This window comes from Triticum dicoccoides, chromosome 4B, assembly GCF_002162155.2.
Source record: "Triticum dicoccoides isolate Atlit2015 ecotype Zavitan chromosome 4B, WEW_v2.0, whole genome shotgun sequence".
Classification (NCBI taxonomy): Eukaryota; Viridiplantae; Streptophyta; class Magnoliopsida; order Poales; family Poaceae; genus Triticum; species Triticum dicoccoides.
This window is the reverse complement of record NC_041387.1, coordinates 283,820,881-283,833,801: the sequence shown is the minus strand read 5'-3', so window position 1 is coordinate 283,833,801 and position 12,921 is coordinate 283,820,881. Positions and strand designations below refer to the sequence as shown.

Genomic DNA, 12,921 nt, shown 5'->3' with positions numbered 1-12,921 from the left:
TTAATTAGTTATGAAATAAATCATTTTAGCTTGGTATTTGAGCAAATTTAAACAAACAGCAGTTTAAACATTTCAAACATGGATAGAAATTGAATATTATGAAACTAGATGAAATTCTAAGCATTTTACATGTTAAAATCATTTTAATCCGATGCATGGTTTGTGAGTTATTAAATGCATGAAGAACAGGGGTTTTCTGTAAAACTGCAATACTCTGGATAATTAGCAAATTCGCAGACAGGTAAAAAAAACATCCAGGGCTGAAACTTGCTGGCCCAACGGGAACAGAGGAACTGGAGGGGCGGCTCACCCATGGGCCTTGGCCCGTTCGGTGGAGAGGGCGCTGGGAGGCTGGTTGCTGGGCTTGGAGGCTGCTGGCCCAGGCGCTGCAGGTGCGGTCAACGCTCGGAATGAGCAAGCTGTTGCTCTCGTTTCTGAAGAACACAAGCAGCAGCAGGACCATGGCGATGGAGAGGAATACGCAGGGGGTGTCCTGGCGACAGAATCGGCTGGAACCGGCCGGAACGGGCGGAACGGAGCGCGGGGAGGCGCCGGGGTCCAAATCCGGCAAGGGGAGGCGCAGATCGGGGCGTCTTGTCCTCCTGCTCGAAGTAGAGGAGGACGAGGTACTTGGCGGGGCGACGGCTTCAGGAGAGGAAGGGGACGACAACTTGGCGTGGGACTAGAGCGGGGCTGGAGCGACATGAGGACGAACACGGGGAAGACGGATCCATCCATTTCCCGGCTGGAACGGGCGCAAAATGGCAGTGAGGCGAAGCTCGAACATGGCGTCCATGGGGGTTCCTATGGGCAAAGGAAGAGAGAGCAGAGAGATTAAAGAGAGAGACGGTGAGATGGAGAGGGGGAAAAGAGAGAGGGCTGGGGCGCGAGAAGGGCGACCTGCCTGCTGGCTTGCTCCGGTGAGGCGGGGAGGAGGCCGGGGTCCATCGGGAGGCTTCCATGGCGCTGGTGTGCTCCTTCTTGAATAGAGAGAGAGGCCGAGAGGTGAGAGGCATCTAGAGGAGGCAGAGAAAGCGAGAGGAGGGAGATGGCAGGGAGCGGGACGACCTGGGGGTCCGGTGGCGCGGCCAGGCATGCCCGAGGAGGAGGCATCGGGCACGCTGGTGACCTGCTGGTCGGGTGCTGGTCGTGACAGAGGCTCGGGGCAGGGAACCCCCATCAGGGCCATGACCGCGGAGAGGTGGCTGGAGGCGGCGGGGTCCTGGACCCGATCGAGATGGGGAAGGGCGGCCGGCGTGGTTGTCTCCTCGTGGACCCAAGACGGGGATGAAGTAGAGCTTGGGGAGGCCGTGGCGTGGTGCTTTCCTCCTGTAGAGAAAGAAATGGGGGGTGGGGAGATGAGCAGTGAGAGAGGAGCAGAGGAGGAAGGAAAAAGGAGCAGGGACGTCGCTCATCTGCTGGGTGCGCTGGCGACGATCGAGGAGCTCGGGAGTCGGGGATGCGGGAGATCGAGCTGGCAGAGGAAGGGGAAGGCGCTCAGCTGCCGTGATTTGGTTGGGTGGCGCTGAAATTGAGGAGGAGGCGCTGGCTAGGTGAATCGAGGGGATCGGGAGGGATCCCGAGGAAGAAGGAGACCAGGTGGAGCTAGTGGCGGTGCAAGGAGGGGAATGGATGGGACAAGCCCCTAGGATCTAGGGTTAGGCGGCTATTTATACAATAAGGGGATTAGGGTAGGGGTTAATTTGGTACGTCCGATCGAAATCGGGCGGTCGAGAAAAATAGGCTAGGGGGTCCAAAAACGAAAACGGAGATGTTTTATAGATGTTGGGGGATGATTCGGACTCATCGGTTATGACCGTGCGGGTCGGGTTCGGAAGATGGTTTCGGACACGTGCGAGGGGTCTATGCGCTGTGCAGAGAAACAAGGCGATCGCGTGCAAGGGGGTGGTTGGTCTCAGAACGGTCAAAGGAGGCAAGGGGAATGCGGCAACTACGAATGGGTATGAGGTTTTATGAAAACATGCGGATGCAATGCGCATGATGCTATGATATGAAATGCAAGACATGAACAAAAGCAAAACCAAAGATAAAAACCCAACCACGAAGGAAAAATCATATCGCATCTCCGGAAAAGGTAAGAGTTGGAGTTACGAATATGGAAAGTTGTATCCGGGGCGTTACAACACTCCACCACTATGAGAGGATCTCGTCCCGAGATCTAGGATGGCACCGGAGGGAAAAGGAAGAGGAAGATAAGAGGTAAACTAAGTTGCTTCTTTGACGAACGAGTGAAACCACGAACCTTGAGAGGTTGAGAAATTTAGAAGAAAGAGTACAACAGAGATGAACGAGATTGCAAACAATCTGTTAGAAAAGAGGAACAAGGAGTATTACGAGAACTTGAAGGTTGAAAGATATGGAAATAAGAGCTTCACGAACGAAAATAATATGACCACCTCGGTATAATGAGATAGCCAAGGAACAAGAATGACAGAATTTGGACAGCACTCCGGTAGAAAAGAGAAGAAAAACTTGATGAGATGAAAAGATATTGAAGAGATGATACAACACTCCGGTTAAATGGATAAGCAAGAAAAGAACACGATCCTCACAAAACGAGGTGATGGGTGAAGAGCACAACATCACAATGCCTTCGTAACGAAAGAATAGAAGCTAGACCGTTGAGATAAAGGGACGGAGAAGAAAATGACAACTTGTGCCACAAATGAACTTGGAAAGAATCCTTGCAAAGAAGAATCGAACGTAGTTGTTGGAAAATCAACAACGAGAAGCACAAGCTTGTTGTGGGCTTATGGAAAACATCTCAAGACTATGAGGTGACAACCGGCCACTAATGGAAACCATTGATTTGATTGAGAGCACCAAAGAGATGAAAACTTCTTCCACCAAGAGGATAAAGAGCAAGCTTGGGTCATGCATAATCACCACAAATAGCAACAACCCTTAGGCCTTGTTTGGCACAAAGGGATTTGGGAGGATTTCGGAGGCGGGGATTTGGGAGGATTTGGTGAATCCCTCCTTCCACCCAATCCCCTCAAAACCCCTTGAATCCCCAAAACCCCTCCATCCCCAATCCTCTTCGTTTAAAATTTCTGTTTGGTAGGCAGGGTTTGTCAGATTGACATAACATGGTGTAGAACATCTAAAAATTCAATCTTTACAATGTAACTAACTCCCTTATATCCTTGCTACAGAATTGTAAAGGCCACCTAATAAAAATGAGAAAAGCTGCTACAGGGGAATAATTTAGCAGCATTATCAATATATCATCACAACAACATCATAATTTATCATAACAACATGACTTCGAATCCCAAATCCCAGGAATCATAATTTATCATGACAACATGATCTTTCGCAGCAACAATAGTTCATGACAGCCCCAACATAATTTTGCAGCAAATAGAACACAACACAAGTACTTCTGGAATAGCTCAAGATCAGTTATAATTTCGCATACAGATATATCCATCTTTTGGTGTCATGATCATCTATCTTTGAGAATCTGAGAGAAAGTTATCCCTCCAGCTTGTTTATTGTTGCTTCTTCTGGTGCTTGAGAACCTTATGAAACAAAAAGAGATGAATATTAGAGTGCCTTCAGAATAACTCATAATTATAAGTTTTGCTAGATGAACATTAGAGTGCCTTCTGGAACATAAGTAGGCCTATAGTACAGCAAGTTTCAGGAATAGAACAAGCAAGGAGTATTGTACTTGTAGTAGGAGCATTGTACTACTAGCAAGAAACAAGCTGTATATATTAAAGCAAAGTTTCCAGCAAACAACATTAATTTAATTTTTTCTTCATTTTCTTTTTGTAGGTGCGCAACAAGCAAACATGAGTACTCCAAACAATACAGATGATACTACTGATACAAGCAATACAGATAACACTGCACAGCCAAATACTTGCTACTGACAGTATCTTGGTACTGCAAGAAGCTACAGCAATACTGAATTTATATTGGAGCTACAGAAAATCCTACTCCCGATTTAATGGCATTTGTACACAAGATCAACAATTTTGTTGAACTTCGATACTACTCCTGATTTGTTCCAACAGCAAGCAAGCAAGGAGCAAGATCAAGCAGGCAAATTTGTAGTCTTGATTTTCAGTGTACAATGGTATCAAATTTTCAGTGTACACACTCTGGAGTAGCAAAGAAATTTTCCATGTACAAATTCATTTTACTCGTTAGAAGCTGGAACAAGACCAAAGGCCACACTCTCTTGATTATTCAAGTTTAACTTGACAGGATGGTAGGACAAAGGACAATAATATTCCATGAAAATCATGCAAACTACAGAAGCGACCAACAACCATATATTAATACTTCTTACAAGGAAAAAAAAGCAATCGCTGCTATATAGTACGTCTTGCACAAAGCAATCAGCCGCGAGAGCTAATCTAGTTGAGCTGATCATGAATTGACATATATATATATATATATACCCTTGAATCAAACGGTCAAGGGTAGTTTTCTCGGATCCACATCATTTGTATCCTCTTTTTTTGGCAAGACAAGGCAAAATCATATAACCATCAAAATTCACTACTATTAAAATGATTCAACACAGATTCAGAGTAGCAGAAAACAAATAATGCTGCACAAAGAAATATAAAGACGTTTAGATCATTAAACAGTAAACAGTTATTACTGTCGCAGTTCAACCTAATTCGATCGATAATCTCGGAGTTCATCTCGGCACTAAAACTAGAATTAGGAAGCAACAAATATGAACTGCATTTAAGACTACAAGAGCTACAAGAGCCTCAAACTAGAATAAACAAGCAACAAATAAGAATAAGACTACAAGAGGCCAAAAGGCTTGTGTACGTTACCGAAATTAGGCGTGACAACTGGATCCCAATACGGAGGTAATTCGTGCACCCCAACAAGAATCGGAGCGGCAGGCTATCAAAAAAGAACATATCAGCATGGCAGACATATTTAAGCTGCCTATTAGTAGACATATTAAAGCTGCCTACAATAAAAGAGATATTCACAAATGTTGCATGAAAGGAACAAGACTGCTCAACCAGTAATGGAAACACAAAAGCAGGGCTAGGAAATTATATAGTACAAATCAAATAAGGTTGTATTATTTCCAGTCAATTGAGCTCTTCGACAAGCTAAATGAGAAGAACCGGGAAAATCAAGAAGGCTGAGAAAGCTTCCCAGGAGTTAAAGATGTTGTATTAGAAGATAGTCACATAGAACAGCGGGCATCAGCCAACATCTGTTTTGCCACTGGATCAGAACAGAGCCCGGTAGCACAAACAAACAGATAGGCTAGAGGAGGCGGGCATTCTTGGCAAGCTAGATGGGTAGGCCTAGGGTTAGGGTCCATGTGGAGCTGGGGTAGGGGACGCCGTTCTTGGCGTCCTCGCCGGTGAGGACGAGGCGGACGGAGGGCGTGCGGGCGGTGGCAGCCATGGAGAGGAAGGGGAGGGGAGAGCCCGGTAGCACAAACAAACATATAGGATAGAGGAGGCGGGCATTCTTGGCAAGCTAGCTGGGTAGGCCTAGGGTTAGGGTCCATGTGGAGCTGGGGTAGGGGACGCCGTTCTTGGCGTGCTCGCCGGTGAGGATGAGGCGGAAGGAGGGCGTGCGCGCGGTGGCGGCCATAGAGAGGAGGGGGGAGGGGCTGCGATGACTAACCACCAGTGAGAAATCCAGTAGGCCGGAGGAGATCGCCGGCGTCGAGTCAGGCGGCGCGGCGTCTTGGGGGAGGAGGCGGCGCGACGTCTTGGGGGAGGAGGCGGCGCGGCATCGTCTCGAGTCAGGGCGGCCAAATCCTCGAGGGGGGCGAGATGATTCTGAACCACGTGGGAACAGGTGGGTCGAAGGGGAATCGAAGGGGTTGGGCTGAGAAAACCTTGCGTACCAAATGGGCCAACGGGTATTCCGGAGGAATCTGGGCCTCGCGGGGAAATTCCGCTGAAAACCCCTCCAATACTCGCGAAACAAACGAGGCCTTAAGGAAAAACTTTAGGTGAAATCTGACACAAGATAACTCCAACGAAGAAGTTGATTGGTCGAAAAGATCTCTTGAATGAAGAGAAAATGATGGATTTAAAATACCTCATTCTTGACAACATGTGAAACCCGAAACACGAATGGAAATTGTCAAGAATGATATAGCACCACATCAAAAGATAAGGTAGAAAGAATTGCACTTCGAAATGCAAGAAGAAGAATACTTGAACGCCTCAAAACAAAACATGTGTTGAGCACCATGTTTAATTTTGAGTATAGCTTGGCGGGTCATAACTTCAAGAGAAATCTTGAAGAACAATTGAAGAATGAAAAGAATCCTTGATGAACCACCATGTAGAGCCTCCATGAAGAACTTCGATAATAAAAGGATAATAAAAAGAAAGAGAACTTGAAAACACAAGGTGAACGATGATTTAGAAGGAGCTTCGCGACGAGATAATGCGGAAAACTTGGAACTCCGAAAGAGAAAATGATTATGAAGAAGAATTGGAGGTTGAAGAGAACCAGAATTGAAGCCTTGCAATGATTTAGATGGACCTACGAAATGAGTAAACTTTGAACTCCGGGCAAGAGAGATGAATAACTTGGAACCGAGAATTACTTTCTGATGAACAAACTCCGGAAGAAGGAATTAATCACTTGGATGAAACAAGAATAAAATTATGTCATGCCTATCTTTCATCAATTTAAATTGATGGCAATCAACAGATGTGGCATACTACTTATTCTCGTAGACAGGATTAAGAGAGATATAGCGCAAACTTGAGAAGGTATTGATGGAACCACGGTGGGATTAAAAAGAACGAATGAATTGATATGATAACAAAGGAAGTGAAATCTTGAACGAACCACCGTAAAAATTGCAAAAGAGAGCAGCAAGGGCACAATTCACCGGAAAGAATTTGAAAACGAATGAAGATACTTGAAGGGATTTAAATACATGAGAACAAAGAGATCATGAACTGATTAGGGTATTTGAACGATGCACCGGTAAGATTTGGAGAATGATAGCTACACGCTGAGAATGAAGAATTATGACATGATGGCCTTCGGAGGAAAGAAATGGAAACAACTCATGAAATGCTCCGGATGGTAATAAAAGAATTGTCACAATCAAAACAATTATGAGGATAGCATGAAGCTAGAACCATGAATATTCAAGAGAATGGACCAAGATTTAAGAGAAATCCTTCTTCGGTCTTCAAATGTTGAGAATGATGATGAGAACCACCATGAATTGTTGAGATACTCCTGGAGAATTAAAAGAGGAAAGGTTGAGCCAAAGATGAAAAGAATTTGAAAACGACCTTGGAGAAGGCATGTGACTGATGAAAATTCATTCTTACGTCAAACTTGGAAATGAATTTGAGAATCGCTCCTGATAATTCGAAGAGTCGGGTAAGATCCTAGAAAAAGACATGTGGGTTAGGGCCCACTCAAAAGAAAACACCGTTGGTAATGATTTTAAAGAGAGATTGCAGGAGTTGAATTAAATGGCTTGAATGAGATAACAATCTCCAAATAGCTTGAAAGGATTAAGAATGGAAACACAAATCTTCTGAGATATCTTCAACACTCTGGAACAAATGAATAGCATGAGGTGAGTGATTGAGAGGTGCACCGGCATGAGAAAACATTTGACACGAGGAAAGGAATATGATCAACACTGAAAGCTTGAATTGGATCCACCGAAGAAGAAAAAGAACGGAGGATGATGAACTTGAAACTGTTGAGCATCTTCATAGGAAATCACCGGATAAGAACATTGAAAGAAAAGAATGAAGAGACTTCCCACAAATAAAAGGATACATGATTAAGAAATCTGAGTCCTTGAAGAAAAGGGGTGGGAGGGCGGGAAAAACAAAGGCAACTTGGGGCAGATGGAATGGATACCGTTGAGAAAACTTAGAATTGATATCACAAATGTTGCAATGATCGGATCCACTTGAAGAGAAGCACACTGGTTAGAAAGAATTGACATGACAATCTCGATGATCAAAAGGATTAGTACTCCCATAGAAATATGAGAACACCGCTTGAAAGGTATGGAATCAACACTTGACTTCGAAGCAACTCGAATACCACAAATAAAACAAAACAAAGGATTTGGCTTGCAGAATAAGCCGGAACAAACATATGATAGAGATTTCGTCCGAAGTTTTAGTGGTGGGGACCACACGGGCTCGATCATACAGCACCATCATGTACAAGGCAGTGCACATGACATACGAAGTGTCCCGAACCAGCATAGCCAAGGGTTCTTTAAGACACAACGAGACCACTGTAAAAACGACCGTGGATAGGCGGACCACTAGAGGTCGAACCCCAATCTCATATCATGCATCTGTCAGAAAGATATTCTAGGAGCTACTTGAATTCCCACCTATAAACTCCCGAAACTTTCTGGTTATGCAATCTGGTGTTGGGGACAGGGGAAGCAATATATCTCACTCAAACTAACAATCCCTACATTCAGCTGTATCCATCCATCAACACATAACCAAGAAAATTCCGGAAATCGTGTACCTCAACCTTTGAAAAGCATCCGTTATACAAGCTATGGCAATACTCCCGAACTCCCCAGTACTGGGTGTCGTCGAGGTTATCTCACCAACAACTGCATAAAAGAGATTTTCGATGTCGGCAAAACTCAGGTATTCCAGAACTGCAACGATAAAATTGTGACGACAACACCTCGGAGCTCAACTCCCCAGGACACTACCACGACCCCTAAATGTCAGGAGGCACCAAGAACAATGTTCTCGTCACAAAACCATCGGAACGATTCCAAGATACCCGCATGATCCTAAAATTTTTTTAGTGAAATTTGAGGAGAGGAAAGACAAAACATCTACGTCAGGAGTCCTCACCAGACCGACGAAGGGGGATGAGGAGTAAAAAGAATCCTACTCTCCAATATATATAATCCTAAGACTCAAAATAGTTTTCTTCTAGACTCAACAACGGCCAACAATCAAGAGGGCTCCTATGGTCGGTCGAGGCTCTGATACCAACTTGTCACACCCAATATGCGATACTATCCTAAAGAGACTCGAAGGTCCCACCAAGGATATAATCGCATATTGATACGCTTTTGCAAGGTGGATATCATTACATCAACATTACATAATAGATGTGGATACATACAAAAGGCATACAATGCCACACGAATACAACATCATCTTACATAAGAGCACCATCCGACTACGGATGAAACACAAACAGAAACTCAAATGATATCCACCCTGCTAGCCCAGGCTGCCGACCTGGAACCTATCCCCTAAACGAAGAAGACGCAGAAGGAGAACTCCAAAACAAGCAAACATCGCTCTCGCGTCATGATCATCACATAACTTGTACCTGCAACTGTTGTTGTAATATGTGAGCCATGAGGACTCAGCAATCCCATTACCATGGGTATCAAGACTACCAAAGCGTAAAGGGAAAGGAAGGGGTAAAGTGGTGAGGTTACAGCAGTGACTAAGCATATATAGTGGGTAACATACGCAAATGAGAGCGAGAAGAGAAGAAAACAGAACGGTCGTGAAGCTAGCAATGATCAAGAGGTGATCCTAAACTCCTACTTACATCAAACATAACCCAAAAACCGTGTTCACTTCCTGAACTCCGCTGAAAAGAGACCATCACGGCTACACACGCGGTTGATGCATTTTAATTCGGATCTGGTGTCAAGTTATCTACAACCGGACATTAACAAATTCCCATCTGCCACATAACTGCGGGCACGACTCTCGAAAGTTTATACCCCGCAGGGGTGTCCCAACTTAGCCCATCACAAGCTCTCACGGTCAACGAAGGATATTCCTTCTCCCAGGAAGACCCGATCAGTCTCGGAATTCCGGTTTACAAGACATTTCGACAATGGTAAAACAAGACCAGCAAAGCCGCCCGATGTGCCGAAAATCCCGATAGGAGCTGCACATATCTCGTTCTCAGGGCAACACCGGATAAGTCAAGCTACGAGTAAAACCAGACCTCGAGTTTCCCCCAGGTGGCCCCGCTGGTTGCTCGGTTCGGACCAGCACTTAGAGAAGCACTGGCCCGGGGGGGGGGCTAAAATAAAGATGACCCTCGGGTTGGCCGACCCAAGGGAAGGGTATAGGTGGTGGTGAGGCAAATGGTAAAACCAAGGTTGGGCCTTGCTGGAGGAGTTTTATTCAAAGCAAACTTTCAAGCGGGTCCCATAAATCACCCAACCGCATAAGGAACGCAAAATCCGGGAACATAACACCGGTATGACGGAAACTAGGGTGGTAAGAGTGGAACAAAACACCAGGCATAAGGCCAAGCCTTCCACCCTTTACCAAGTATATAGATGCATTAATTAAATAAGAGATATTGTGATATCCCAACATAATCATGTCCACCATGGAGCAATCTTCAACTTCACCTGCAACTAACAACACTATAAAAGGGGCTGAGCAAAGAGGTAACATAGCCAAGCAACGGTTTGCTGGGAAGGGTGAAAAGGTTAGAGGCTGACATGGCAATTTGGGTGGCTTGATCAACAAGAGATAGGTAGCGGGGCAAAGCGATAGAACGAAGCAACTAGCATAGCAATGATAGTAGTGAGATCCAGGGTAGCGGTCATCTTGCCTGAAATCCCGCTAGGAAGAAGAACGAGTCCATGAAGAAGACGAAGGGGAGTAGTCGAACGAATCCTCACAATCGCAACATTACTGGAACTAAGAAGCAACACCGGAAAGAAACAAACAACATGGTAAATGCACAAGCATAAGCATGGCATGATGCACAAACAAGTATGATGCATGTCTGGTTTAATGAGGCATGGCATGGCAAAGTGCAACAAACAATACTATCGGCGTTCTGGGAACGGGGGTCCCCAGACTTGCCTGCCTGCGGCCTGCGGCGTGGCTCAAGGGGCGGCCCAGCATGGCCATCTTCATCAGCACGAGCTCAAGACCCTCGCGAGGGGCCAAGCCTCACAGGGCGGACGACAGGAAGTTTCCTCAGGCACGGCCTCGTCAGGCTGGCTCGCGAGGAGGCGGAGGGATCAAGGTGGGGTACCTCACGAGGTGCCCATGACGCAAGCCATGACGACCAAGGGCGCCAGGCAGGTGCTAGGCCGCGCAGTGTCCTCCCTTTCCTCTTTGGTGCAAAGGGAGCAAGCGCATGCGAGAGCATCAAGTAAAGGCATCCATTTGGGTGCAACAAGACCAAGACCAGCAGAACGACAGGATGGAGGTCACCGTGGAGCCCAAGCCGGCGTCACCACCAGAGCCTTTGGCAGGCGAGGACCAACTTTAGTCAGGATAAGTGTACTAGATGTTCCCCTTCAAAATGGCCAATTGTTGGCGCCCTTCCCGCTCAATATTTGGGAAGAGGCCCAGGGCCTTTGCCTATAAATAAGACTAGCCACCACAAGGGAGAGGAGAGATTGGATCACAACGGACCGATCGATCGAGAGAGCGACTGAACTCCCCCTAGTAGTTCATCGCACCAGCCAAGAACAGACCCTCGCGAGGCTGTTCTTCCTTGTATTGTTCATCATCAGCCCAAGAGGCAATCCACCACACCACACACTGGAGTAGGGTATTACACCACAATGGTGGCCTGAACCAGTATAAACTCTGCGTCTCTTGTGTTGTTCCTTTGATTGCTTAGATCCTAGCGAGGTGGCGAGGCGCAGGCAGTAGAAGGCTAGATCTCCGCGCGCACCCCAGAGTTCGAACCTAGAGGGTCTGCCGGAACCCGAAATCCGACATTTGGCGCGCCAGGTAGGGGTGCGCCGGAATACACTGTCACATCCCTAATTCTAGTCTAACCTATGCTAGTTTCCATGTTAGCATCATGTTTAAATTCAAATGAAACTTGAATTGAGGAATTTTCAAAAGCCTCAGAAAGCCCTCTAAAAATAACCAACATTTAAATCTCATCAAATGAGTCCAAGAAAATGTTCCTATTATTCTGTGAAAATATCGGCATGAGGTAAAATTCAAACCAATATTTTTGGAGTCACAGAAATAATTTATTTTGGGTCTTTGATTTAAATCAATTATATATTTGGGTTGGAATTATTTCTGCTATATAAGAAATAATGTTCAAATATTTTGTAAGTTTGCATGTGACTTTGGACTAGCTCTCTGAGCTCACATAAAAATTTACAGTAAGTTTTAAAATGGTTTAGTTTCCAAACTAAATCAAAACAAAATAACAGAAATAGAAAAGAAACAAAAGAGAGAGAGAAGAAAGTTACCTAGCGCTTACCTGCAGCACAGCCGGCCCAGCTCCTGTTCTGGCCCAACCCACCATCGCAACCCCCTGTCGTCTTCCTCCCTGGACAGAAGGACAGGGGCGCGTGGTTGCCGCGCGCGAGCACGCGTCCTGGCCAGCTCCTCCCTGCCTGCTAGCCCCGGCCTCCCCTGAGGGCGCCACGCGACTCCAAGAGCCGTCCAGCTCTCTCTCACTCTCCCTGTGCTCCTCCCCCTCCTCTGTTTCTCTCTCCCGCGAACGACCGAACGCCACCGTCGCCGCCGCCCCTGTTGCCGTGCCAGAGCCTCTCCCTCATCTCCCCGACGCATTCCAGAGCTCCGCCTCGGCCTACTCTTCCTCCTCACCGAGCCAAGTGAGGCGGGAAGCCCTGCATCGGCCTCGTCGCCATCGTCTTCCACCTGGGGCTCCGACCACCGCCGCCGTTGATTTGCCGCACACAGGACGTCCCCGAGCTTGCTGAGCTGCGCTTCGACCTCCCAGTGAGCCTCTTCACCGTTTCCCCCTGTTCCCATGGCCTATATCTTGTAGTAGAGTCATTCCCGCCGTCACCGAAGCTCGCCGTCCGCCATTGCCGTTGCTCCACTCGCTGTTGAGCTCGCCTCGCCTTGCGCTGCTGGCCGTCATGCTCCGGGTAGCCCAGCGACGCCCCCCAGCCTCTCCTTTGGGTCGTTAGTGCACCGC

At 46.6% G+C, this 12,921-nt stretch overlaps 1 long non-coding RNA gene across 1 annotated transcript; it reads right to left on the bottom strand.

The window, feature by feature from the left end:
• Positions 1-3,113: 3,113 nt before the first annotated feature.
• On the bottom strand, positions 3,114-5,824 carry LOC119293587. The gene is made up of 3 exons (XR_005143125.1): positions 5,647-5,824; positions 4,827-4,899; positions 3,114-3,545 (listed from the first exon to the last, which is right to left on the bottom strand). It is a non-coding gene; the product is annotated as an uncharacterized LOC119293587 (long non-coding RNA).
• Between the last annotated feature and the right edge of the window lie 7,097 nt (positions 5,825-12,921).